The sequence below is a fragment of the Haemaphysalis longicornis genome, unplaced genomic scaffold (genome assembly GCF_048455015.1).
Source record: "Haemaphysalis longicornis isolate Haplotype H1 unplaced genomic scaffold, Haemaphysalis longicornis Haplotype H1 scaffold_11, whole genome shotgun sequence".
Classification (NCBI taxonomy): Eukaryota; Metazoa; Arthropoda; class Arachnida; order Ixodida; family Ixodidae; genus Haemaphysalis; species Haemaphysalis longicornis.
In genome coordinates this window covers 40,393,430-40,419,425 of record NW_027526214.1, presented here as the reverse complement: position 1 = coordinate 40,419,425, position 25,996 = coordinate 40,393,430, and the positions used below count along the sequence as shown (strand labels likewise).

Below are 25,996 nucleotides of genomic sequence, written 5' to 3'. Positions count from 1 at the left end.
TCACGTTCTGGCGTCCACACAAAAGGGCTGTATTTCTGTAGCAGGTAATTCAGTGGGTGAGAAAGTTCGGCGAAATCTTTAATAAAACGTCTAAAATAGGAACAAAGGCCAAAAAAACTTATGAGGTCTTTTAACGAACGTGGTGTGACGAAGCCTCGAACTGCTGAGTTCTTTGGCGGGTGGGGCCGAATACCGTCCTTGTCGGCGTGAAACCCCAGCCCGAATGCTTGACGTTCTGCGAAATGACACTTCTTAGAATGCAGAAACAACCCTGCTTTTTGAATCCTGTTGAGAACAATTAGAAGGCATTGGTTATGCTCGCTAAACGTCGTGCCATAGATTAGGATGTCGTCCAAATAGCACATACATATTTCCCATTTAAGGCCGCGCAAAATTGTGTCCATAAACGTTTCAACCGTCGCAGGCGCATTGCATAGCCCAAAAGGCTTCACGTTGGATTCGAACAAGCTGTCTGGTGTGACGAAGGCTGTTTTTTCCTTGTCGGATGGGTGTACCAGAATTTACCAATACCCTGACCTGAGATCGAGAGAGGAGAAATATGATGCGTAATGAAGGCAATAGAAAGCGTCATCGATGCGCGGTAGCCGATATACGTCCTTTTTTGTGACAGCATTGTGACGACAATAGTCGACGCAAAATCGCCATGAGTTATCTTTTTTCTTGACCAATATCACGTCTTGGGCACAGGGCCTTGAGGACTCACGAATCACCCCTTTGTTCTGGTCATTATTATTTTTCGTTGGGAAGGCGACACTCGATATGGCTTCTGGCGTATAGTGGTCGCATCGCCGGTGTTGATTCGATGCTGAAACCGGGAGGCAGGAACGGGAAAGGAATGAACGCCTGGGCAAAGTAGACAGTCGACACATAAGTAGTGAGCGGTTTCAGTAGATCGCACTGTTCGACGGACGAAAGGAAGTTGTGGATCATGCGCCTAAAGGCGGCGTTATAGTCAGGTTTTTCTGGCGTGGTATGATCGGGGTTGTGATTCACCGCTTGAATGGCTGCGTTGACATGTTCGTCGAAGCTTGAAATCTTGAATCCACAGGGAAGGACTACTGGCTCACTGGATGCATTAACCGTCCACACATGACTACGTCCATCTGTGGCCTCGACCAGAGCTCGGGATACCAAAATATGTTTCTTGACCATATTGTTCGCATCGCCTTCAATTAAAATAGTGCAGCTTTTCGAACGAAGACGAGCAGAGTTCACTAGAATAAAGGAAGCTGGTATAGCGGGTAACAGGGTATTTTAAATAACTGAAAGCACACCTGCGCTGGTCGCGCTGGGATCATCAATTTGTGTGGGCAGAATTTCACCCCGAAAGAAATTTCGCCAGTACCACAGTAGAGAGTAGCTCCGCTGTCGCGTAGGAAATCTATACCAAAATAACGTCATGGGTTGCTTGCGCCAGCACAATAAAATTACGCCCACCTCCCCTCGCGGGAACCCTGGTGTGATGCGACGCTGAAGGGGGTTCCGTTGGGTGTTTCCGTTCGGTCGATTAGTCGGATTGCGTGAAACGCGTAGTGAACGTGAATTACATTTCAATCACATCGACGGGTTCCACGAGAGGGAATGCGGGCGTGATTTTGAGGATAATGAGAGACGTTGTTGTTGTTGTCGTTTAGACGGAGGCTCTTCTCCGCTGTCTCCTCTCCTTCGGGTGCGCTGCGCATATAAGCGGAGTGCCGCACTGCGGCCGGTCTCTCAGTCGACAATCGCCCGCGCCGCCGAAGACAGCGGATAGAGAGAGTACTGCACATGCGCACAGCGCGCAGCGCCGCCCACCGGCGGAGTGAGAGTGCGCTGCGCCACGCTCCCCCAGATATTGGGCGAGAGTGTTCGCCATCGGGGAGAGGAATGGGGGTGAGCGAATTAGAGACGCAGCTGAGCGGACGCGGACGCCGACACACGCAGGACAGTGCTCCCGGCAAAATATGCTCCTCTCAGCGTCGCATCTAAAACTGCGTCCGGAAGGCCTCTTCACCAAGCGTAACGGTCGCGGAACGAACACCGACAGCGCGCAGATGCTCTCCCTCCCCCGACACCGGGGGAATGAATGTTGCGATCACACGCAAACATAACTTTGTGTCCAAGACCATTCTTGGAAGACTCATAACCGAAAGTGCCGCACCGGTGTCCACTAAAGCTAACGTTTCTACACCATTCACGCAAACGATCACTTTGTTTTTGACATCATCACAGGTGGGAGAATTGGTGAAAGCGACGGTCTCGCGACGTCCTCCCGTGGGTCGCAGAACCTAGCTTCCCTGAGTCGGCGATCCTCGCCTTCCTTGCGGCGGGGGTGATCGGGCTTGGTGCGTACGTGGAGGAGAGAAGCTGCGGTCGGACGCGGGTGAGTCGTGGCGCGTGTTGCTCGACTGGCTAGAATGGTAGATAGTGGAAGCCAGTATGGTCGTTTTGGTAAGGCGGGTTGTTGCGCATTGCCGTAGGTGGTCTCACGAAGTGTCCTTCAAACGGCCGTAGGCGATAGGGAAAAATTAGGGATATGTGACCTGGGAGGTCGCAGTTATAACAAAGAGGAGGCGTTCGTGGCGCAACGTATCCTTCGAAGGGTCATCTGGGGTCATCGGGTGGTCGGGGCAGAGGGTCACTATTGGACGATGCAAGACCCCGAAACGGGGACCGATTACCTCGGGCTCCAGATCGTTCATCCCGAAAACGGGTTGGCCGACACCTCGAACTGCCCTCACACCAGGGCATAGGAGGCTCTTCTGGTGACTCTTGCAATGCACACTGATGGTCTATGGGGGGACAATGATGGCAGGGCGAGTCGCGGCAGACGCTTTGGTTGCCAAGCTCTTCTCTGATAATTCTGCGAACCAGTGATGCGATATCTACGGAAGGGTTCGAATGGAAATCCACACTCACCACGGTGGTGACGTTTGCTAGACGACCCAACGTGGGATCAATTCTTCGCATTTTCAGTGCCTCAAACGCCCTGCAGTTGCGAATAATGTCCTTTGCAGACGCAAGGTCTTCCTCCGTTAGTAAAAAGTTGTACGCGTCTTCAGCAATTCGTTTGAGCAGGTGACCCACCTGGTCCTCATCGGACATGCTACGGTTAACGAAGCGGAACCGCTTGAGCACTTCCTCGATGTACGTTTTACAGGTTTCTCCATGAACCTGGGCTCATTGCGCGGGAGTTTGCTCAGCCTTTTTCTTCTTGGCGCCTGAATCTCCGAAAGTCTTCTTAATCTCTGTAAGATAGTTCTCCCACGTAGTCAGCTTTTACTCCTTGTTTTCGAACCACACCAGGGTGGTTTTGTCGAGAGAGAAGGACACGTTGGCGAGCTGTGATGCCGGGTCCCAGTGGTTGTACTTGCTGACTGTGATGAGCTGCAGGAAGGAAACCGGCGCAGAAAAGAAACAAGCGGAAGGAGACGAGGGCAATCACTCGCTAATGGGCATGCGCCTCCAGAGAAGAGAGAAGAGGAAACGCAGGAGGAACGCGACCGGGCTTTTGGGTGGCCGAGCGTTTGGGGTGCGCCTGCATCAGCTGCGAGTAAACTCATCGACGGCGCGCGTGCGACCACGCCGGCACATCACGAGGTGCCTCCTGGTGGTCAACCGAATCCGGGACTGCACCAGGCAACAGCGCCGGGATCCCTCTCCTGCCGTTTTTGCTGCGCCTGGTGGCTTCGCTTCGTTCCGGTCAGCGTGGAGCCATCGAGCTACTCTAGACCGAGTCCAAACGGACTACGCGAGTGAGACTGTTCTGGTTTTTTTACGCTTGTGCGCGTTCACCGAATCGCCACCGAACTGCGACAGGAAGGACTTGGTTGCGTTTTCCTATCGGTTTGTGTTTCATTCTTCTATTTCTATCTTTTGTTAATTTTTGCCCGTCCCGTTCTTCGTCTCCCGGCCTTTTCGCTCTCTGCAATATATTGCATCTACACTTCACCTCCGTGTTGTGGCCTCTGTCATCATTGACCCCGTGTGTACGCCTCATGGTTCCCACCACCTAACACTGAGATCATCACTATTCGTGTCCGCGACAGGACCTCTTCAATAACATCACGAAGAGGTCACGAGGCTTATCCAAGAGGCGTGGGGACAGAGAACCGACATGGAGGTGGAAAAGTTAGTGGCCAGCGGAAAGGAGCTGGGACTCCGCGATGCCGAAGCTGCGGAAATGGGTTAAATCGGAGCAGGACCTGTTGCGTAATGAAAGGGCGGCAGATTGGGAAGCTCTGAATGCCGTAGCAGAGCTTGAACACCCAAAGCAAGAGAGCCTGAGGCTGAGCTTAAGGCTACAGTAAGACGCGCAAAAGCGCCCACAAGCTGAGGGCTCCATTGCAGCCCAACCTTACCCCGTGCCTGTCATGTCGACGAGCCCGCATAACTTTATCCCCCCATTTATTGTCTACAGAGATGACCTGGATGCATACCTCCTAAGGTTTGAGAGGGTCGCTGCAGCTCAAAAATGGCCAGAAGATAAATGGGCTGTCGGATTAAGCACATGCCTCACCGGTGACGCAATCTGCGTGCACGGAAGGATGACGCCAGAAGATTCTCTGGACTACCAAAAAGTCAAGCTGGCGCTCCTTCAGTGGTTTTGTTTTACCCCTCAAGGGTATAATAAAAAATTCCGCCAGGCTAAAGCTGAGGATGGCGAAACGGGAACTCAGTTCGCTACGCGACTCTCCGGTTATTGTGACCGATAGGTCGAAACGTCTGGGGTTCCCAAGACGTTCGAAGCATTACGCGACAAGATGATCGCGGAGCAATTCTCAAAGTGTTGCTCATCCCAGCTGGTCATTTTCATTAAGGAAAGGGACTGCAAGTCGACCAAAGTGGCCGAATCTTGCGATCGCTTCCTCGAAGCAAAAGCTCTCACAAATTTGGGAAATACCAGGGACGAACGAAAAGAGTCGCAAGCAGACCGTCCTTCCCAGAGAGCTCCCACACGCTTTTTATGTGGAAAAACTGGGCACAGCACGCCGAACTGCACAGTTACTGGCCACCACATCCGCTGTGAAAATTGTGGAACACAAGGCCATTACGCAGACCGCTGTCGCTCCAGGTCTTCTAATAGGGAGAAGGTGTCGGCATGCGCTATTGAGAAGTGTCACGACATACCGCAACAACACCGCGGGAATAAAGACACATTGGCATTATGACGTTCCCAGTGTAAAAAGCAACGCCAGCTACAAACGAAAAGTGCTGCAAGGTGTATGCCAGTTGTAACCGGTGACATCTCCGGTCAATAAGTTCCTGCTCTGAGAGACACCGGCCGCAACGCCATTATCGTGCGCGGAGAGCTGGTCCCTGATAGTTGCCTTACGTCCCCGGCATCAACCGTTCGTTTTGTGGGGTATTTTCGTTTCATGTGCTTGGGGGAGGTAGCCAGCACCACTCGGACTATTCGGGGTGAAGGGAACCATCTTTTTAACCAACCGCCCGTGACTCGAGTGTCTACGAAATGTCAAGAGTGAGCGAGCAGCATTGAACCCTCTTAAGCTTCCTATGGCACCAATACTGCCATAACAGAGGCCCTCGCTATGCATGTAGCAAATCAGAATGGGAAATGAGGGGTTCGTTGAAAATAAGACCAAAATAAGAGTTGGCAGTCTAGAAAACCTCGGAAAGCAAAGGGGAGGTTGTGATAGGTCATTGAAACAGATACAGAATTTTGAAAAAAAGAAAGTGGAGAAAAAATGCCCGCCAAGTGGGATCCGAACCCACGACTTCCAGAATACCGGTCTGGTGCGATAACCACTAGGCTACTGGCGGAGCGATTATTCCCTTCACTTTCCGAGCTATTTATGTTAAGGTATTTTTTTTCCTGTGCTTGGGGGTGATAGCCAGCGCCGCTCGGACTACCCGAAGTGAAGCTGCCTTTTTTTGAACCCCCGGGCCGGGACTCGAGTGTCTACGACATGTCAAGAGTTGTCGACCAGCGTTGAATGTCCTTAAGCTTCCTATGGCACCAAGACTGCCAAAACAGAGGCCCTTGCTTGCATGCAGCGAATCTGAATGAGAAATGACGGGCTCGTTGAAAATAAGACAGAAATAAGAGTTGGCAGTCATGAAAACTTCAGAAAGCAAAGAGGACAATGTGGTAGGTCATTGAAACCGATAAAGTATTTCGAAAGAAATAAAGTAAGTGGAGAAAAAATGCCCGCCAAGTGGGATCCGAACCCATGACCTCCAGATTACCGTTCTGGTGCGATAACCACTACGCTACCGGCGGGGCGATTTTCCCCTCCACTTGCTGGGGTATTTATGTTAAGGTATTTTTTTCCTGTCTTTGGGGGTTGTAGCCAGCGCCACTGGGAATTCTCGGGGTGAAAGGGATCTTCTTTTGAACCCCCGGGCCGTGACTCGGGTATCTATTGTTTATGGTTTATTGTTTATTGGGTGGTGCCCACCAACAGCACTAGGCCCTCTTGGGTGGTGCACACAAAAAGGACAGGACGACACACAGATAAACAAACGGTAAAACATGGAGACTGGTTATGAAGTGCAGGGGTCACAAAGTACATAGTACCACCGCACACGTGCGTGCTCGCAGGCACGCACACGCACTCACACGCATTCACACACACGTAAGCACGCACGCATGCGCGCACGCACACACGCACACACGCACACACACACACACACACACACACACACGCGCGCACGCACACACACACACACTCAATTTATACATTTAAGGAATTAAGATTACAGTCAGGTACATTAGCATGCGCTGAGACAGGGCTTGTGACAAGGTATACTACAAAGTGCATTTGCATACACGCAAGTTCAATACAATCCACCGTCGTAATTTACTGGGGAACATGGATACTGGAAATAGGTACATATAAAGCAAACTTTATATATATGCACGGCACATACGCTCGGGAGTGCAAACAAAACATACATACATACACGCATGCCCACGCGGGTGCATGTGAAGGTGAACAAGTGCAGGCAAATGCGCACGTGCATGCATGCACACACACGTGCGGACACACATACATAGGTACACGGAAGTATGTGTACGGCAAACTGTGCAAGTGTAGAAAATGGGAAGGGAACGGAAAACATGAACACGAGATAACTTCTATACCATACTGAGTGGGGAACAGTGGCTTCAAATGCATGCGTTTTTCAGGGCGCGTTTAAAAGAGTTAACATTGCCGGAAAAGACGTCCAAAGATGCACGAAAGTGATCATTATACACGCGTTGCACACGGCACACTGGAGACAGCATCTCTGAGGAGGTCACATCAAAGAAAAGGTGGGGGCGGAGAGCTCGAATTGGTCCCTTAGCCGAACAGAGCTCACTAATTTCGGGCTCACTAATTCGGCGCAGGTGTTTCTGGAAACGTCTATTCACATCGAGAACATTGTAGATCACAGAAGATAATTCTGGGCGAGTGGCGTTAGAGCGAAACACTCTGCTTATCTGAATGTGATAGCCCGTGCCGCATAAAAGTAAAGAATGTAAGACGCGCTTGGTTTGGCAGAAGATAACACAGCCGGGCGTGGCCCGGCAGTAAAAACAAACAATTATTAATCAAACCCATACATGGTTCGCGGCATTACCCCCCTTCTAAGAGTACATCGACCCGATGCTAAAATAATACACAGTCTGAAGGAAAAACAAAAAAAAGTTCGTCATCTTGCATAGTAAGGTTTCAATCGAACTACGTGGACGACTTAAGGCTGCGTGCGTCGTCGTGATGTTCCGGAATCACCATCGGGGATCACCTCGTATATAAGTTGGCCGACACGTCGAAGAATCTGGTAGGGTCCGAAATACTGTAGCAGAAGCTTCTCACTGAGTCCGCGTCGACGGATGGGAGTTCAAACCCACACACGATCCCGGCGTCTCGGCGTCGGAGGTTGTATCGGCCGGCATCCACCAGCTGCTGGTCCGTTGTTGGAACTCGAGCCAGCTGACGGGCCTCCTCCGCACGCTGAAGGTATCCTTGGACGTCGGCATTGATGTCGTCGTGTTCTACGTGCGGAAGCATGGCGTCGAGCAGCGTAGTCGGTCGTCTTCCGTAGACTAGCTCGAACGGCGTCATCTGCGTAGTTTCCTGGATAGCCGTTTTGTACGCAAAGGTCACGTACGATAGCACTTAATCCCAGGTCTTATCTTCAACGTCGACGTACATTGACTGCATATTCCCGATTGTCTTGTTCAGGCGTTCCGTTAGTCCGTTCGTTTGGGTGTGGTACGCCGTCGTTCTTCGGTGATCGGTGTTGCTGTAGCGTAATATCCGTTGCATCAGCTTCTCAGAAAAAGCCGTTCCGCGGTCCGTGATTAGGACTTCCGGGGCTCCATGTCACAGCACAACTTTTCTTATGAAAAACTTTGCGACTTCTTGTGGAGTCCCCCTCGGAAGTGCGCCGGTCTCCGCGTAGCGCGTCATGTTGTCTGTGGCTATAACAATCCACATGTTCTCGGATCGCGATGTAGGAAACGGGCCCAGAGGGTCCATTACAATCTGTTCGAAGGGCCTGGATGGGACGCCGATCGGTTGCAGAAGTCTGGCGGGTCTTGTCGGTGTCGTTTTTCGTCGCTGGCAGTCACGGCAGCTTTTAACCTAGAGTGTGACGTCGGCTGCAAGGCGGGGTCAGTAGTACTTCAGCTTGATTTTCCCAATTGTGCGAGCTGTGCCGAGATGTCCGGAAGACGGGTCGTCGTGGCACGCTTCAAAAATTTCGTCACGAAAATCTGCAGGGATCCCAAGAAGATAATTTGCTCTCGTTCTGGGGCTGTAATTCTTCTTCATGGGGACAGAGTTTTTCAGGCTGAATGCAAGTAAGTTGCGTTTGAAGGCCCTGGGCACGGCGATCTTGCATCCTTGGAGGTAGTCGATCTTCATCGACTACCATGGCAAGTTCGAGCAAGTTCGGTTGTGTAAGCCCGATGGTCAAGTTCGGTTGTGTTGTAGCGTGAGAACGTTGGTTGTTAGAGCGTTTACGGAAGGCGGTTTCTGTTTGTCCGATGTACTGCATGCCACAGATGGCACAGTGAAGCATGCAGACGACATTTTGGCTGTCACAGTTTAGATGCGCAATTATTTTGAATACGTAATCTGAGGAGCTGGCTTTACAAGTAGTGGTGGTTGTCATGTGTGAACCGACCTTACAACGTGTTTTCTTGCATGGCTTGCATCCCCGTTGAGTGCCCTCAATGGTAGTCGTCTTGCCTCTGACTAACATATCTTTCAAGTATTTTCCGCGGCGATAAACAACTCGCGGGGGCTTTGGGAAAATTGAAGATAGCCGGCTAATTCGTTGCAGTATATTAAAATGTCTCGAAAGAATGTTATTAAGTTTAGGCAACGCAGATGAGTGGGTGAGGACAAGATTTGTCTGGTTTCCTTCATTCCTGGTATTCCCTCCATGTAGAATTTCCTCGCGGTTTAGGTTGCGAGCTCTGTTGATGGAATCATCGACCACTGCTGCTGGGTACTTTTGACGAATGAGGGCATTTTTTATTTGTTGGGAATTGTGGTCAAAGTCGGCGTTGTGAGAGCAGATTCTGCGGTATCTGTGCGCCTGGGAATAGGGAATGCTCATCTTGCAATGCCGTGGATGGTCACTTTCAAAGTGCAGATACTGCTGGCGATCTGTGGGTTTTCTATATAGGACTGTGATCGTGGTCGTCCCTCTACCTGAATGGTGACGTCGAGAAAGCTTACTGATGTCCTTGAGATATTATGCGTAAAAGATATAGAAGGGTGGGCCGCGTTCAAATCCGAAATGAACTTAGGCAAGCTAGCCTCGTCATGCGGCCAGACAAAAAAGATGTCATCCAGGAATCGCTTGTATATGAGCGGGCGAATGGGTTGAGCTTCCAAGAAGGGTCCCTCGAGTGCCGCAATGAACAAGTTCGCGTAATTTGGTGTCATTTTTGTGCCCATAGCCGTGCCTCTAATTTGAAGGTAATGTTTGTTTTCGAATTGGAAATAATGGTAACGAAGCACCAGGTTAAGTAGGGTAGTAAGGGCGTGCTCATTTATCTCTAGTGCCATATCAGCGTTTCGACATGCCTCCACGGTATACTTGATGCAGTCGGAATGTGGGATATTGGTGTAAAGCGATGAGACATCCATTGTAACCAGGAAGCTGCCAGGGGAGATTACCAGTCCAGACATCTCTCTCAAAAAATGGTTTGTGTCCTTGATATAGGCCGGAATTGTGGGAACTGCGTTTTTCAAAATAAAATCAAGAAAGCTGGAAATTGATTCTGTTGGAGTACCATTGCAAGATACAATAGGGCGGCCTGTATTGCCAGGTTTGTGAATTTTAGGGAGTAGGTAAAAGCGTCCCGGTACTGATTGGGTGGGCGTGATTGCTTTAAACATGTTCTTAGTTATGTCGCCATTTTCAAGAAGCCTTGTGAGTTCAAGGGTGATTTTCGATATGAACTGTTGTATTGGGTCCGCAGGAAGTTCCTTATAAAAATTGTCATCACTCAGTTGCTGGAGTCCTTCCCTAATGTAGTCAGGTTTGTTAGTTACCACTATTGCTCCGCCCTTGTCCGCCGGCTTTAAAACAATGTCATCCCGATGGCGGAGGGAGAAAGGGGCCTTCCGCTCATCAGTTGATAGGTTGTTGCGGACAGGGTTTGTTTTCTTTAATGCAATCAACACGTCTTTTTGAACGGCCGAAATGTACATATCGAGATGTTTGTCCCGACCATCGCTCGGTGTCCAACATTTGTCTGATGCTCCCGGAATTTTTTTGTCTGGGTTCGTTTCCCGGTCGAACAAGTATTCACGAAGGCGCAAGTTCCTCGCAAAATTTCTAAATCCTGTACAGCTGAAATTCATTACATTCACCAGTAGAGGGACAGAATGTGAGACATTTTGACAGCAGTTTAAGTTCAGATTCTAGGAGCGGTACGTCCAATCGGTTGACAACGTTGGATTCTGGTTGCGCCGAACTTACAGATGGGGTTTGACTCACAGGACATATGCTTTTCTCCTCACCCAAGGGTACATCAGTTGGATTATCTGGAATGGAAGAATTCTCAGTTCTATTTTGGCTTCCTGAGCATCCAACTCCGTGCTCCCAAAAGGAGTGATCTGGAATGAGGATATTGCCTCTCCGCATCTTTTTAAATTTGTGGTTCATTGCACCTCCTTCTTTTTGGGATTCGTATTTATTGAGTTCCATTCTTTCTGTTTGGGATATCTCCGGGCTGCTCCGAAGAGAAGTTTCCAACTTCTCTAATTCTAATGTCTTTCTTTCTCCGTGTCCTATTACTACCTGCATTAGCGGCAAGGATGCGTCCTCAATAATATTGTTCCACCGCGCCATTTTATCTGCATTAAGATCGGTCATTGCCGGTGTCAGCCTTAGCCGCAGTCCTTTAGGTATTTTACGTGCTGTTGAAAATGATTTAAAGTAGCACTGTGCAAGTTGTAGCGCACTCGCTTATCTGTGCTTTCGCGAAGAGAGAGGAAGTCGCGCGACCAGTGTAATGTAGTTCGGGCCGTACGGGCCTTGTAGTTCAGAATTGTAGGGCGGAAAAGGAGGGAGTAAAATTAAGTCCGGCTCAGAAGGTCAGCCTCGCGTTTTCTGAATAAAATCAGCGCCTTTCCTTTTTTTTAAATCCTCTCCACTCAGCAAGTGCCGTGTTGTTACCGGATTTTTTACGTTCTCCAGCGTATTCCCCTCCTTAAAGAGGGAGAGAAAGAGAGACTCCCTCGCTTGCAGGTTGCATAAGGATTCGGTGTTCATTGTGGGATTGTCCAGGAGGAAGGATGTTGCACTTCCGAAACTGTCGGACTATTTTATAATAAACAAATTAACCGCAAAGTTGTTCTTATTTTTTACCTGACCGTTTCTTCTGGCCCGTTGCAAATGTAATCGAAATCTAAATATATACATGTATACACATATTTGCTTAGTGATACGAGTATATTCTCCTTACTAAATAAACAAACATTTCTACTGCTTCTCATCATGTAGGCTCCAATATAAAAACACAATAAATATCCACTAGCATTTCTCCCACACTGTCCACCCTTTTTTCACAATCGTTATCGTTTGGTTGGATCCCACGTGACTGGCGAATCGCAAAAGTATTTCCCATCTTCAAGTATGGTGGACGCTCCTCGCCATTACACTATCGTCCCAACTTGTTAACCAGCACCATTTATCGCGCAGCACGTGCATTGCGGGGCTTAGGCGGCTTTTTTGGGCGGCGCATCCTCTCGGTATGCGCCCGTTGTTTGCTGAGCTAATGGTGGGTGGTCCTGAATGAGTAAAAAAAACATGTATGCTAAGATAAAGGGGGTGGAACAATGTGCATCCACTTCCTGTTGTCAATCAACGTCCGTGGTCCTCCGGAGGCACGACATGCTGCCAGCGCTCTCGTTGATACCTTGAGTCAGCGTTTTGAACTTAAAAATAATGTACCATTCCTTCAGTTCGCGCTCCCGTTTAGTGTGAAAACCGGTCTCTAGCAGAGTGACTTTAATTTGGTCGACTGAATGTCCTGGGAGGCTGACATGCGCTGGTCGACAACTCTTGACATGTCGTAGACACTCGAGTCACGGCCCGGGGGTTCAAAAGAAGGTCCCCTTCGCCCCGAGTAGTCCGAGCGGCACTGGCTACCACGCCCAAGCACAGGAAACAAAAATACGTTAATTTAAATACCCCAGAAAGTGGAGGGGATGATCGCTCCGCCGGTAGCATAGTGGTTATCGTACCAGACCGGTATTCTGGAGGTCGTGGGTTCGGATCCCTCCTGGCAGGCATTTGTTCTCCACTTTCTTGATTTCCAAATTCTTTATCTGATTCAATGACCTACCACATCCTCCCCATTGCTTTGCGAGGTTTTCTGGACTGCCAACTGTTATTTCTGTCACACACACACACACACACACACACACACACACACACATATATATATATATATATATATATATATATATATATATATAGTATAAGTAAAGAGTCGGATACACAGCAAGAACAATAACAAACAATGTTTACTTACGTAGCGGCAACGGGACTTGCCTTCATCAGAGTAAAGTTACATGATTTTGCTGTCGCAAACATTTTGAACACATTTCTTATATAGGTTTGCATAAAACTGGAAGAAGGAGCGGAAAATGTTTCGGAAATGGAGAGTGGGCATACAGTCAGGCTACGCCTATGTCACAACATCAATAAACAAACAAAAAAAATAAACAAAAGGGGGGGGGGAAGCGAGAGAGAGAAAAGGGGGTCGTGTTAACAATGCAGCGTTCAAGGTTGCACCATGACGGGTCAACGTATGCCGCGCGGGTTGCAAGTTCAGACAATGGGGGAAACTGGACAACCGCGGTTTGAAAAGAAAGGGAAGAGTATACAGTAGGTTATTCAGTGGCTGGGGAACTGGTTCGGGGGGAAGCGAAGAAGGGTGTGTCCCCCGCGGATGAAGAGAATAGATAGGGGGCACAAAAGAGCATTTCACAGAAGCTAGCAATTGAACCGAAAATAGGTAGGGTCACAAAAGGTTAAACATAAATAGATCACAAAGAGTTAAACATTCTTAAGTGGTGGTGGGAACGAGGCCTCCTTCCCCAGGACAAATCGCATTGTTGAGCCGCATTAGGCTAATAAAGCTGCTGTATTAGGAGAGTTGCTGCTGTATAAGCAGAACCCTACCTAGCTATAAGCACTGGACCCCTCCCACATAGCATGATAGTTGCCTCGACATGTACATCAAAGCTGTCAGACGCGATGTGCGAAAAGCACACCAAACACAAATTTCTTTCCACCACAACATGACTACCAACGGAAAGAAAGCCCTACAGGAACTCGCAAGCTGTCCCGACTGCCGACAAGGGAGGCGCAATCATAATCCTTGACAAAACCGACTATGTTAACGAGGCCAATAAGCAACTATCAGTATCGACGTTCTATAAAGCACTACCCAATGATCCCACTCAAGATTATAAGCAAATTGTCAAAGATAAACTTGCTGAGCTTGTTAAAAATAAAACAATTAATGAAACCACGGCTCGTTCCCTGATCCCCTTAGGCCCAGTAGCGGGTAAATTCTATCTTCTCCCTAAGATTCACAAGGTGAACAACCCAGGGCGCCCCATTGTTTCTGGCATTGGCAGTTTTACCGAAAACTTCTCGCGCTATGTGGATAATCTCATTTGCGACATTCCGCCCAGCTTTCCCTCCTTCATTAAGGATACCAATGACTTTCTCTCAGACATCTCAAAAATTGAAATTCCAGATAACTGCCTTCTAGTCACCCTTGATGTTGCGTCACTGTATACTAACATCCCCCATGAAGATGTCATCGCCGCTGTATCCCTTGCGTATGAGCAGTCAGCGTGCAACAAACCTATCGATTCTTCTGCTCTCGAAACATTTCTTAGGCTTATTCTTGAACTTAACAATTTTGAGGTCGACGGAGGTGATTACGTGCAAGTCAGCGGAACGTCAATGGGAACTCGAATCGGACCTAACTACGCTAATATCTTTATGGCTCACCTCGAATCAAACTTTCTTGACACCCAAAATTTAAAGCCAATGTACAATAAAAGGTATATTGATGACATATTCATGATCTGGCAACACGGTGAGGCGGAGCTCCTCACCTTCATTGAGGCATTTAACCTAGCCCATCCTAGTATTTCCCTTGCTTATTCCCATTCGGAACACAGTGTAAACTTTCTGGACGTCACCGTTACTACCTTTCAAGGTCGGCTTGAAACTAAACTGTATAAAAAACCGACAGACGCGCTGCAGTATTTGCACTTCCGAAGTAGCCATGTCAGACACTGCAAAACAGCAATACCTTACAGCCAAGCCCAGCGATTTAGGAGAATTTGCTCAAACCAAGCCGACTTTGACTCAAACTGTCGAGAACTCTAGACCGCCCTCCTGAATAAAAATACCCGGAAAAAGTTATCGACGACGCTATTGTGCGAGCCAACCAATTAGACCGTAACGAAATCTGTAAGAAAAAAGCCCCGAACGGGAACCCGCAAACTAACTTAGTTTTAACCCACTCATCCTCCGCTCCAAGAGTGTCAACCGTGATAAAAATACATCACAATATCCTAATGCAAAGTGACCGCTTAAAAAGCATATTCCGCGAACCACCACGCGTTGTCTACCGGCGTGATAAGAATTTAGGTGACTTTCTTTCTTACTAACTCTCGTATCAACCGACCGGCAACTACTGGCTGCATGCCCTGCCATAAACACCGATGTAAAGTATGCCCACACATGACCACTACACAGCGCGCCACCAGCACGGCTTCAGACTACTACATAAATATAAACGGTAACTTTAACTGTGACTCCGCTAATGTCGTATATCTTCTAGAGTGCACTGTTTGTAGGCAACAATAAATCGGCCAAACTGAAACGCCCTTCCGAATACCGTTCAATAATCACCGCTCTCATGCAAAAAGCTGCCCTTGTTTGCTCCTGTCAAGACATATGAACAGTCCCGGGCATGCATTTGAACATCTTAAAGCAACGATTTTAGAATCCGCCTTCAAAACGAACCCCGACCGCGAGGTTCGGGAATCTTATCTCATTTATAAGTTTGGGTCAGCCACACTTGGAATTAATGAAAGTTACGGAAAATAACGTGCTTATCCCTCGATTAAAATTAGCGGCTTTATAATTTTATAACTATGTTCATTATTCCTACCCTCGAGTTTGCCATCAGAATTAGCAGAAACTCTCCTAATACAGCAGCTTTATTAGCCTAATGCGGCTCAACAATGCCATTTGTCCTGGGGAAGGAGGCCTCGTTCCCGCCTCCACTTAAGAATATTTAACTCTTTGTGATCTATTCATGTTTAACCTTTTGTGACCCTACCTATTTCCTGTTCAATTGCTAGCTTCTGTGAAATACTCTTTTGTGCCCCCTATCTATTCTCTTCATCCGCGGGGGGCACATCCTTCTTCGCTTCCCCCCGAACCAGTCTCCCCAGCCGCTGAATACATTACTGTATTCTCTTCCCTTTCTTTTCAAACCGCGGTTGTCCATTTTCCCCCATTGTCTGAACTTGCAGCCCGCGCGGCATACGTTGACCCGTCATGCTGCAACCTTGAACGCTGCATTGTTAACACGATACCCTATTTCTCTATCTCGCTACCCCCTCCCCCCCCCCCCCCTTTTAGTTTATTTATTTTTTGTTTGTTTGTTTGTTGATGTTGTGACATAGGCGTAGCCTGACTGTATGCCCACTCTCCATTTCCGAAACATTTTCCGCTCCTTGTTGCAGTTTTATGCAAACCTATTTAAGAAATGTGTTCAAAATGTTTGTGACAGCAAAATCATGTAACTTTATTCTGATGAAGGCAAGTCCCGTTGCGGCTACGTAAGTAAACATTGTTTGTTATTGTTCTTGCAGTGTATCCGACTCTTTACTTATATATTTCTGCGCGCTTTGTGAGTTTATCTTTCTCTAGATTTATATAAATATATATATATATATATATATATATATATAGAGAGATACGGGACGAGGGACTCGGTAAAGATATATATCAAGGTTGCAGTCGTCATTGCCAGTGCTATTCGGCTTTTTTCGAAATATATAATAGGGCCGAATGACGTGTGCTTGTCACGTTTCTTTGATTCATTGATAAATAAGCGAAAATATAAGTCGAGAAAAAATCCGCCGTTTTCCGGGAGCGGGACTCGAACCCACATCTCCGCATAACGCACCGCACCGGTTATGCGGAGATGTGGGTTCGAGTCCCGCTCCCGGAAAACGGCGGATTTTTTCTCGACTTATATTTTCGCTTATTTATCAATGAATCAAAGAAACGTGACAAGCACACGTCATTCGGCCCTATTATATATTTCGAAAAAAGCCGAATAGCACTGGCAATGACGACTGCAACCTTGATATATATATATATATATATATATATATATATATATATATATATATATATATATATATATATATATATATATATATATATATATATATATATATGGAGTAGTAGAACTTTGAAGATGGTAGAGAACACAAGAGAAGAAAAACTTCGAACAAGGTAAAAGCACGACTGTGGCCTACGTTTCAGCAAAGAGAACTCGCTTTCCCTGAGGAAAGCAAGTTCTCTTTGCTGAAACGTAGGCCACAATCGTGCTTTTACCTTGTTCGAAGTTTTTCTTCTCTTATATATATATATATATATATATATATATATATATATATATATATATATATATATATATATATATACACACACACACGCCGAGGAACACGGGAAATACATTACAAAATGAAAACATACTGCCATTTCAGGAAGAAGACTGCCTGTCTGCCCTCTTACCAAAACGACAGTAAACATTTGTTGTGTAATGTTTGTTTCTCTGGGGCTCCGTCATCCTCATCGTACATTCTAACGCTCTGTGTGAGTTTTATGCTCTCTATACTACATATATATATATATATATATATATATATATATATAACAGCCCCGCCGGTAGCGTAGTGGTTATCGCACCAGACCGGTATTCTGGAGGTCGTGGGTTTGGATCCCACCCGGCGGGCATTTTTTCACCACTTTCTTTTCGACTCAAAATATTCTTCATCTCTTTCTATGACCCACCACAACCTCCCCTTTGCTTTCCGAGGTTTTCTTGGCTGCCAACCCCTATTTTCTGTCTTATCTCACGGAGCCCCTCATTTCCCATTTTCCGATTCGCTACATGCTTAGCGAGGGCCTCTGTTCTGGCAATCTTGGTGCCAAAGGGAGCGTAAGAGGGTTCAACGCTGATCGACCACTCTCGACATGTCGTAGACACTCGAGTCACGGCCCGGGGGTTAAAAAGAAGGTCCCCTTCACCCCGAGTAGTCCGAGTGGCACTGGCTACCACCCCCAAGTGCAGGAAACAAAAATACCTCAACATAAATACCCGAGAAAGTGCTGGGGAAACAACCCCGCCGGTAGCGTAGTGGTTATCGCACCAGACCGGTATTCTGGAGGTCGTGGGTTCGGATCCCACCCGGCGGGAATTTTTTCACCACTTTCTTTTCGACTCAAAATATTCTTCATCTCTTTCTATGACCCACCACAACCTCCCCTTTGCTTTCCGAGGTTTTCTTGGCTGCCAACCCCTATTTTCTGTCTTATCTCACGGAGCCCCTCATTTCCCATTTTCCGATTCGCTACATGCTTAGCGAGGGCCTCTGTTCTGGCAATCTTGGTGCCAAAGGGAGCTTAAGAGGGTTCAACGCTGGTCGACCACTCTCGACATGTCGTAGACACTCGAGTCACGGCCCGGGGGTTAAAAAGAAGGTCCCCTTCACCCCGAGTAGTCCGAGTGGCACTGGCTACCACCCCCAAGTGCAGGAAACAAAAATACCTCAACATAAATACCCGAGAAAGTGCTGGGGAAACAGCCCCGCCGGTAGCGTAGTGGTTATCGCACCAGACCGGTATTCTGGAGGTCGTGGGTTCGGATCCCACCCGGCGGGCATTTTTTCACCACTTTCTTTTTGACTCAAAATATTCTTCATCTCTTTCTATGACCCACCACAACCTCCCCTTTGCTTTCCGAGGTTTTCTTGGCTGCCAACCCCTATTTTCTGTCTTATCTCACGGAGCCCCTCATTTCCCATTTTCCGATTCGCTACATGCTTAGCGAGGGCCTCTGTTCTGGCAATCTTGGTGCCAAAGGGAGCTTAAGAGGGTTCAACGCTGGTCCACCACTCTCGACATGTCGTAGACACTCGAGTCACGGCCCGGGGGTTAAAAAGAAGGTCCCCTTCACCCCGAGTAGTCCGAGTGGCACTGGCTACCACCCCCAAGTGCAGGAAACAAAAATACCTCAACATAAATACCCGAGAAAGTGCTGGGGAAACAGCCCCGCCGGTAGCGTAGTGGTTATCGCACCAGACCGGTATTCTGGAGGTCGTGGGTTCGGATCCCACCCGGCGGGCATTTTTTCACCACTTTCTTTTCGACTCAATATATTCTTCATCTCTTTCTATGACCCACCACAACCTCCCCTTTGCTTTCCGAGGTTTTCTTGGCTGCCAACCCCTATTTTCTGTCTTATCTCACGGAGCCCCTCATTTCCCATTTTCCGATTCGCTACATGCTTAGCGAGGGCCTCTGTTCTGGCAATCTTTGTGCCAAAGGGAGCTTAAGAGGGTTCAACGCTGGTCGACCACTCTCGACATTTCGTAGACACTCGGGTCACGGCCCGGGGGTTAAAAAGAAGGTCCCCTTCACCCCGAGTAGTCCGAGTGGCACTGGCTACCACCCCCAAGTGCAGGAAACAAAAATACCTCAACATAAATACCCGAGAAAGTGCTGGGGAAACAGCCCCGCCGGTAGCGTAGTGGTTATCGCACCAGACCGGTATTCTGGAGGTCGTGGGTTCGGATCCCACCCGGCGGGCATTTTTTCACCACTTTCTTTTCGACTCAAAATATTCTTCATCTCTTTCTATGACCCACCACAACCTCCCCTTTGCTTTCCGAGGTTTTCTTGGCTGCCAACCCCTATTTTCTGTCTTATCTCACGGAGCCCCTCATTTCCCATTTTCCGATTCGCTGCATGCTTAGCGAGGGCCTCTGTTCTGGCAATCTTGGTGCCAAAGGGAGCTTAAGAGGGTTCAACGCTGGTCGACCACTCTCGACATGTCGTAGACACTCGAGTCACGGCCCGGGGGTTAAAAAGAAGGTCCCCTTCACCCCGAGTAGTCCGAGTGGCACTGGCTACCACCCCCAAGTGCAGGAAACAAAAATACCTCAACATAAATACCCGAGAAAGTGCTGGGGAAACAGCCCCGCCGGTAGCGTAGTGGTTATCGCACCAGACCGGTATTCTGGAGGTCGTGGGTTCGGATCCCACCCGGCGGGCATTTTTTCACCACTTTCTTTTCGACTCAAAATATTCTTCATCTCTTTCTATGACCCACCACAACCTCCCCTTTGCTTTCCGAGGTTTTCTTGGCTGCCAACCCCTATTTTCTGTCTATATATATATATATATATATATATATATATATATATATATATATATATAAATATAGATATATATATATATATATGTGTTGTCACGAAGCCAAGGACGCCGCAGTTGTCTTGAAGGAGAAACAAGTGTATTGGAGCGAACTTGTGCTCCCCTAACAACTAAAAAAAATACAGGCGGCGAAGCAGCGGTAAACAAAGTGACTAGCACAGTCAAGTGTCGTCGAATGAATACCGCGGCTTATGCTCTGCAGGATTTTATCTTTCGGAGCAAGTGTTTCTGGAAACGTCGATTCACATCGAGAACATTGTAGATGACAGAAGATTATTCTGGGCTAGTTGCGTTAGGGCGGAACACTCTGCTTATCTGAATGTGATAGCCCGTGCCCCATAAAAGTAAAGAATGTAAGACGCGCTGGGTTTGGAACGAAGATAACACAGCCGGGCGTGGCCCGGCCGTAAAAACAAACAATAAATAATCAAACCCATACATGGTTCGCGGCATTACCCCCCTTCTAAGAGTGTATCGACCCGATGCTAAAATAAAACACAGTCTGATGGAACAACAAAAAAAAGTTCGTCATCTTGCATAGTAAGGTTTCAAGCGAACTACGTGGACGACTTTAGGCTGCGTGCGTCGTCGTGATATTCCGGAATCACCATCGGGGATCATACTCGTAGATAAGTTGGCCGACATGTCGTAGAATGTGGTAGGGTCGGAAATACCGACGCAGAAGCTTCTCCCTGAGTCCGCGTCGACGGATGGGATTTCAAACCCACACACGATCCCCAAGGTGGTACTCGGCGTCTCGGCGTCGGAGGTTGTACCGCTTTGCATCCACCAGCTGCTGGTCCGTTCTACGAACTCGAGCCAGCTGACGGGCCTCCTCCGCACGCTGAAGGTATCGTTGGACGTCGGCGTTGATGTCGTCGTGTTCTACGTGCGGAAGCATGGCGTCGAGCATCGTAGTCGGCCGTGTTCCGTAGACAAGCTCGAACGGCGTCATCTGCGTAGTTTCCTGGATAGCCGTTTGGTACGCAAAGGTCACGTACGGTAGCACTTCGTCCCAGGTCTTATCTTCAACGTCGACGTACTTTGACAGCATATTCCCGATTGTCTTGTTCAGGCGTTCCGTTAGTCCGTTCGTTTGAATGTGGTACGCCGTCGTTCTTCGGTGATCGGTGTTGCTGTAGCGTAATATCCCTTGCATCAGCTCCGCAGTAAAAGCCGTTCCGCGGTCCGTGATTAGGACTTCCGGGGCTCCATGTCACAGCGCAACTTGGCTTATGAAAAACTTTGCGACTTCTTGGCCAGTCCCCCTCGGAAGTGCGGCGGTCTCCGCGTAGCGCGTCATGTAGCCTGTGGCTATAACAATCCACATGTTCTCGAATCGCGATGTAGGAAACGGGCCCAGAGGGTCCATTCCAATCTGTTGGAAGGGCATAAATGGGACGCCGATCGGTTGCAGAAGTCTGGCGGGTCTTGTCGGTGGCGTTTTTCGTCGCTGGCAGTCACGGCAGCTTTGCACCTAGAGTGTGACGTCGGCTGCAAGGCGGGGCCAGTAGTACTTCACCTTGATTTTCCCAATTGTGCGAGCTGTGCCGATATGTCCGGAAAACGGGTCATCGGGGCACGCTTCGAAAATTTCGTCACGAAAATCTGCAGGGATCCCAAGAAGATAATTTGCTCTCGTTCCGGGGCTCAAATTCTTCTTCATGAGGACAGCGTTTTTCAGGCTGAATGCAAGTAAGTTGCGTTTGAAGGCCCTGGGCACGGCGACGTTGCATCCTTGGAGGTAGTCGATCTTCATCGACTACCATGGCAAGTTCGGGCAAGTTCGGTTGTGTAAGCGTGATGGGCAAGTTCGGTTGTGTTGTAGCGTGAATACGTTGGTTGTTAAAGCGTTTACGGAAGGCGGTTTCTGTTTGTCCGATGTACTGCATGCCACAGATGGCACAGTGAAGCATGTAGACGACATTTTGGCTGTCACAGTTTAGATGCGCAATTATTTTGAATACGTAATCTGAGCTGGCTTTAGCAGTAGTGGTGGTTGTAATGTGTGAACCCACCTTACAACGTGTTTTCTTGCATGGCTGGCATCCCCGTTTAGGCCCTCAATGGTAGTCGTCTTGCCTCTGACTAACATATCTTTCAGGTTTTTTCCGCGGCGATAAACAACTCACGGGGGCTTTGGGAAAATTGAAGATAGCCGGCTACTTTGTTGCAGTATAATAAAATGTCTCGAAAGAATGTTATTAAGTTTAGGCAACGCAGATGAGTGGGTGAGGACAAGATTTGTCTGGCTTCCTTCATTCCTGGGATTCCCTCTATGTAGAATTTCCTCGCGGTTTAGGTTGCGAGCTCTGTTGATGGAATCATCGACCACTGCTGCTGGGTACTTTTGACGAATGAGGGCATTTTTTAGTTTTTGGGAATTGTGGTCGAAGTCGGCGTTGTGAGAGCAGATTCTGCGGTATCTGTGGGCCTGGGAATAAGGAATGCTCATCTTGCAATGCCATGGATGGTCACTTTCAAAGTGCAGATACTGCTGGCGATGTGTGGGTTTTCTTTATAGGGCTGTGATCGTGGTCGTCCCTCTACCTGAATGGTGACGTCGAGAAAGCTTACTGATGTCCTTGAGATATTATGCGTAAAAGATATAGAAGGGTGGGCCGCGTTGAAATCCGCAATGAACTTATGCAAGCTTGCCTCGTCATGCGACCAGACAAAAAAGATGTCATCCAGGAATCGCTTGTATATGAGCGGGCGAATGGGTTGAGCTTCCAAGAAGGGTCCCTCGAGTGCCGCAATGAACAAGTTCGCGTAATTTGGTGCCATTTTTATGCCCATAGCCGTGCCGCTAATTTGAAGGTAATGTTTGTTTTCTAATTTGAAATAATTGTAACAAAGCACCAGGTTAAGTAGGGTAGTGAGGCCGTGCTCATTTATCTCTAGTGCCATATCAGCGTTTCGACATGCCTCCATGGTATAGCTGATGCAGTTTGAATGGGGGATATTGGTGTAAAGCGATGAGACATCCATTGTAACCAGGAAGCTGCAAGAGGGGATTACCAGTCCAGACATCTCTCTCAAAAAATGGCTTGTGTCCTTGATATAGGCCGGAATTGTGGGAACTGCGTTTTTCAAAATAAAATCAAGAAAGCTGGAAATTGATTCTGTTGGAGTACCATTGCAAGATACAATAGGGCGGCCTCTATTGCCAGGTTTGTGAATTTTAGGGAGTAGGTAAAAGCGTCCCGGTGCTGATTTGGTGGGCGTGATTGCTTTAAACATGTCCTTAGTTATGTCGCCATTTTCAAGAAGCCTTGTGAGTTCAAGGGTAATTTTCGATATGAACTGTTGTATTGGGTTCGCAGGAAGTTCCTTATAAAAATTGTCATCACTCAGTTGTTGGAGTCCTTCCCTAATGTAGTCAGTTTTGTTAATAACCACTATTGCTCCACCCTTGTCCGCGTGCTTTAAAACAATGTCATCCCGATGGCGGAGGGAGAAAGGGGCCTTCCGCTCATCAGTTGATAGGTTGTTGCGGACAGGGTTTGTTTTCTTTAATGCAATCAACACGTCTTTTTGAATGGCCGAAATGTACATATCGAGATGTTTGTCCCGACCATCGCTCGGTGTCCAACATTTGTCTCATGCTCCCGGAATTTTTTTGTCTGGGTTCGTTTCCCGGTCGTACAAGTATTCACGAAGGCGCAAGTTCCTCGCAAAATTTTCTAAGTCGTGGTACAGCTTAAATTCATTACATTTACCCATAGAGGGACAGAATGCGAGACCTTTTGACAGTAGTTTAAGTTCAGATTCTAGGAGCGGTACGTCCAATAGGTTGACAACGTTGGATTCTGGATGCGCCGAACTTTCAGATGGGGTTTCACTCACAGGACATACGCTTTTCTCCTCACCCAAGGGTACAGCAGTTGGATTATTTGGAATGGAAGAATTCTCAGTTCTGTTTTGGCTTCCTGAGCATCCAACTCCCTGCTCCCTAAAGGAGTGATCTGGAATGAGGATATTGCCTCTCCGCATCTTTTTAAAGTTTTGGTTCTTTACACCTCCTTCTTTTTGGGATTCGTATTTCTTGAGTTCTATTCTTTCCGTTTGGGATATCTCCGGGCTACTCCGAAGAGAAGTTTCCAACTTCTCTAATTCTAATGTCTTTCTTTCTCCGTGTCCTATTACTATCTGCATTAGCTGCAAGAATGCGCCCTCAAGAATATTGTTCCACCATGCCATTTTATCTGCAATAAGATCGGTCATTGCCGGTGTCAGCCTTAGCCGCAGTCCTTTAGGTATTTTACGTGCTGTTGCATATGATTTAAAGTAGCACTGTGCAAGTTGTAGCGCACTCGCTTATCTATGCTTCTGCGAAGAGAGAGGAAGGCGCGCGACCAGGGTCATGTCGTTGGAGCCATATGGGCCGTGTTGTTCGGAATTGTAGGGCGGAAAAGGAGGGAGTAAAATTAAGTCCGGCTCAGAAGGTCAGCCTCGTGTTTTCTGAATAAAATCACCGCCTTTCCTTTTTTTTTAAATCCTCTCCACTCAGCAAGTGCCGTGTTGTTACCGGATTTTTTACGTTCTCTCGCGTATTCCCCTCCTTAAAGTGGGAGAGGAAGAGAGACTCCCTCGCATGCAGTTTGCATAAGGATCCGGTGTTCATGGTGGGATTGTCCCTCAGGAAGGAAGTTCCACTTCCGAAACTGTCGGACTAATTTATAATAAACAAGTTAACCGCAAAGTTGTTCTTATTTTTTACGTGACCGTTTCTTCTGGCTTGTTGCAAATCTAATCGAAATCTAAATATATACATGTATACACATATTTGCTTAGTGATACGAGTATATTCTCCTTACTAAATAAACAAACATTTCTACTGCTTCTCATCATGTAGGCTCCAATATAAAAACACAATAAATATCCACTAGCATTTCTCCCACACTGTCCACCCTTTTTTCACAATCGTTATCGTTTGGTTGGATCCCACGTGACTGGCGAATCGAAAAAGTATTTCCCATCTTCAAGTATGGTGGACGCTCCTCGCCATTACACTATCGTCCCATCTTGTTAACCAGCACCATTTCTAAACTTCTTGAACGTATAATACACACCCAAGTAATTACTAACTGTACGCTCATACCATTAAACATAAATGCTAGCATGGTTTTCGCCGAGAATACTCATTTACAGACAGTTCGCCGGCTTTATTCTTTACATACATTCAGCTCTTGACCGTGGATCTAAGGTTCATTGCATTTCTATCGACCTTGCTAATTCTTTTAACCGTATCCCTCATCACGGGCTTCTAACCAAACTTAACCGTATCCCTCATCACGGGCCTCTAACCAAACGTTCTAGGCTTTATATTCACCCTAACATTTTGGCGTGGGTAAAATACTTCCTTTCTTCTAGAACACGGTTCACATCCGCTAACAATTGTAACTCTTCCTTTAAACCAGTGTCTTCCGGAGTGCCACAGGGTTGCGTACTAGGTTGTCACGTCAATTCATCAAGCGTACCGGACACGAAGAAAAAACTTAATTTATGGTTACAACACTTCAGAGCCCAATACAAAACCATTCAATTGTCCGAGCGCAGCCGCCGTTAGCCAAGCAGGTTCGTGTTTCTGGAGTTACTGACGGTGCGTAGCCGCCGGCTCTCGTAAAATGATCGTAGCCTGGATCTTATGTCGGTATTCCTCAGGCATAGTTAGGCAAACTCAACCATGAGTAAACTCATACACCCCCCCCTCACCACTCACGAGTGATGGGGTGATTGAGCCTCACCCTCGTTTCGGCCTGGGGAGAGCGAGTGCGAGTGCGAGCGTCACTTACGGTGAGCCCCGGCCACAACTCGCGAGTACGAGTTTCACTCGCGGCGATCCATGCTGAGCACTCGCGAGTGTAAGCGCCACTCGCGGCGAGCCCCGCTCAGCACTCGCGAGTGCGAAAGCCACTCGCGGTGAACCGCACTCACCACTCGCGAGTGCGACTTTCACTCGCGGTGA

At 47.8% G+C, this 25,996-nt stretch overlaps 5 non-coding genes across 5 annotated transcripts; all 5 read left to right on the top strand.

Annotated features, from left to right (window-relative positions):
- Nucleotides 1-17,933: 17,933 nt before the first annotated feature.
- Nucleotides 17,934-18,006, top strand: Trnat-ggu (transfer RNA threonine (anticodon GGU)). The gene has a single exon. It is a non-coding gene; the product is annotated as a tRNA-Thr (tRNA).
- A 391-nt stretch (nucleotides 18,007-18,397) lies between these two features.
- On the top strand, nucleotides 18,398-18,470 carry Trnat-ggu (transfer RNA threonine (anticodon GGU)). Its single transcript has one exon. It is a non-coding gene; the product is annotated as a tRNA-Thr (tRNA).
- A 391-nt stretch (nucleotides 18,471-18,861) lies between these two features.
- Trnat-ggu (transfer RNA threonine (anticodon GGU)) lies at nucleotides 18,862-18,934 on the top strand. Its single transcript has one exon. It is a non-coding gene; the product is annotated as a tRNA-Thr (tRNA).
- Nucleotides 18,935-19,325: 391 nt separating this feature from the next.
- Trnat-ggu (transfer RNA threonine (anticodon GGU)) lies at nucleotides 19,326-19,398 on the top strand. Its single transcript has one exon. It is a non-coding gene; the product is annotated as a tRNA-Thr (tRNA).
- A 391-nt stretch (nucleotides 19,399-19,789) lies between these two features.
- Nucleotides 19,790-19,862, top strand: Trnat-ggu (transfer RNA threonine (anticodon GGU)). Its single transcript has one exon. It is a non-coding gene; the product is annotated as a tRNA-Thr (tRNA).
- The last annotated feature ends 6,134 nt before the right edge of the window (nucleotides 19,863-25,996 follow it).